Source organism: Thalassophryne amazonica, chromosome 16 (genome assembly GCF_902500255.1).
Source record: "Thalassophryne amazonica chromosome 16, fThaAma1.1, whole genome shotgun sequence".
NCBI classification, from domain to species: Eukaryota; Metazoa; Chordata; class Actinopteri; order Batrachoidiformes; family Batrachoididae; genus Thalassophryne; species Thalassophryne amazonica.
The window spans coordinates 51,295,988-51,299,110 of record NC_047118.1 but is presented as its reverse complement, the minus strand read 5'-3'; positions in this window follow the sequence as shown (position 1 = coordinate 51,299,110).

The following is a 3,123-nucleotide window of genomic DNA, read 5'->3' as shown; positions in this document are numbered from 1 at the left end:
AATGGGTTTTAAAAGGAATAGTTTGCATCATGTTACCCCGTAACATAACTATGCATTGATTGGACGTCGACATTGTTTGAGCTTTACTTTGCAGACCAAATATTCAACACAGTCAAGACTATTCCATTTATTAATCCTATTAGCTCAACCAATAATTTGCACCACTCATTCATTCATTCATCTTCTACCGCTTAGTCAAATTAAGGGTCGCGGGGGCTGGAGCCTATCCAGCAGTCATAGAGTATGAGGCGGGGTACACCCAGGACAGGACGCCAGTCTGTCGCAGGGCCACAAATAGACAAACAAACACACACACACCCACAAACACACCTACGAACAATTTTTTAAAGATTCCAATCCACCTAACCCGCATGCCTTTCGATGTGGGAGGAAACCGGAGCACCTGGAGGAAACCCACGCAAACACGGGGAGAACATCCAAACTCCACACAGAAAGGCCACAGGAATTGAACCCACGACCTTCTCGCTGTGAGGCAACAGTGCTAACCACTAATCCACCGTGCTGCCTAATTTGCACCATGTTTTACCAAAATTGGAGCAACTTTAACTTTTGACCCCTCTTGTCAAGATTATTTTATCAAACTTTTTTTTAACATATTCTGGCAAATTTTATTTACAAGGGACTACAATGGGGAGTGCCTTTACTCCGTATGTCTGTTTGGTGATGGGTTTATGGGAAGAAAAATATATTTTCAACATTAAAAATAACCCCATTTATTCTCAAATATTGTGGTGCAGGTACATTGATGATGTCTTTTTAATATGGAAGGGCACACTCAATGAGCTAAATCAATTTTTGACTTATGCAAATTCCACCACAGATTATCTTTCCTTTACCATGGAATATGATTAGAGAATTAGTCCACTGATTTTTTTTTATTTTTTTTTTTTTTTTTTTAGATCTTAGGATTTTTAAAGATGCAAATAACATCTAACAATCCACCATTTACTGCAAACCTCAGTCAGAATACTTTGCTAAGACCACACAATAATCACCCGCCTCATCTACTTCGCAGGCCCGGCGCCAGAAAAAAATATTAAGGGGGCGATGAGTTTATCACAAGGGGACGGGGTTGCCCCCCCCCAACAAAAAAGTGCGCACCAGAGGGTACGTGCCTCTGAGCGTGTGTAATGAATTGGGTGCGCTCCTAGAAAGCTCATGTATTTAGGCTACACCGTTGTAAGAGACTGACTGACTAAGAGTCAAAATTGGACTAAAAAAATCCACGAAACTGCGAGGCGCTATATTTTCCAGTATTTTTCTTTCGTTTTTATTTTTATTTTTGATAACTCTCACATCCGAGGGGGCGAGGTTGATGACGTGAGGGGGCGTCTCCCCCAAACGCCCCCTCGTGGCACCAAGTCCGCTACTTCGTAACATTTTGAACATGGTTATGATAAACCTGACATTATTATAGCATGGGATAGGGCTTTAAGTACAGATCGTGCCTCACTGCTCAAGAAAAAATGTAAGTATCCAACAACATCCAAACTATTTTTTTTATACTTGCTATACTACATTAGCAGATGAATAAAAAATATTCAGACACTGGCATGTCCTGAAGAGTGATCTGACATTTAAAGACATTTGCAGTGAGCCGCCCAGGTTTATATTTAGGCGTGCCTGTAACATTCGTGATTGATTGGTCCATTCAGACATGGCCACTTCATTCTCAACCACTTGGCTTCCCAGCCTACCAAGCTGTTTTTATAAATGCAGTAATTGTGCACAATGTTACAACTCGACCAATGCAAAATGCTTCTTTCATCCCTGCACTGTCAAGAAATATCCTGTATCTTCATTTATCAATTGAAATAGCACACACATAGTATACCCTTTAAAGTGGCCTATTTTGGCCACAAAAAAAAACAAACAAACAAACAAAAAACCCTCAAATTATGGGTAAGTGAACACAAGACAGCAGTTAGTATCCAGAACTTAACTTACGCCACGGCGAGGCATTACAAGCAGGCCAATCATGGCTCTCCAGCATCATTAAGATTCTGGGGAATTGAGAAAATCCCAGCCACACCCAGGGGTGGTGACATTATTTAAAAAAACTTCTTTTGTAAGGAAGCATTTTGGATCCATACACTAGGTACTTTAGAACCTTTATTAGGCATGAATATTTATTGGGTCTGCTTGAGGTTTCTTCCTCAATATCAGAGAGAGATTTCCTTACCACTATGTGCTTGCTCTAGGGGTTGGTAAGGTTAGATCTTACTTGTGTGAAGCACCTTGAGGCAGTTTTGTTGTGATTTGGCGTGATATAATATAAATAATTTGAAATTTGTCTTTATTCTGCATTTAGGATGAATGTACCTTTTTCGCATGTTACTGTGTACATTTTATGTTTGGTTTTTAATCAGTTCTCGCTTGTGTTCGGTTTGCCTCTAATGACAAATGTAATGAGTGTTGCACCTCAGTAGATATGGGCTGATCTTCAGGTAAACAAAGCCCCTTTAAATACAATCACACCTGTTGATTTTTATTAAGGGCTTCACCACTCTTTCTTTCCAATTACTCTGATGAAGGTGTAACTCTACATCGAAACATTAGTCACCAGCCTTTGTTATGCACCACGTCTGCCAAGGACATAATAAAATCATCAGCGTTTGTCTGTCAGCAGGATTACATCAAAACTACTTCACGGATTCTCACCAAATTTGCACCACAGATAGATATTAGGGCATGGAAGACTCCACTCAATTTTGGAGGTGATCCGGAATGGTGGATGTCAGAAATCTTGGTTTGCTCTTGTTTAATTATGTAGACATCTGTGTTGCACCACCATTTCTTTACATGTTTCGTCCTGACCTGGTTGCACCGGATTGTAGTGGTTGGTAATAGCCTGAAGAACCTTCCTTTTTCTATTTGAATGTTCCTCTGTAAACATTCTGTTATCTGCTGCACTAAACGCAAACAAGAGTTTAGAAATGCACTCCTGTGACATGTCATGGAAGTCTAAAACTGGCTTTATCAGGTTTAAATTTTGCTTATAGCAGAGCATTTCCTACAAACGCAGACAGATGACTAGACTGAGGCTGTTCATCATGAAATAGACACATTTACCTGTAAAATATAACAATTTGCCCAATATGA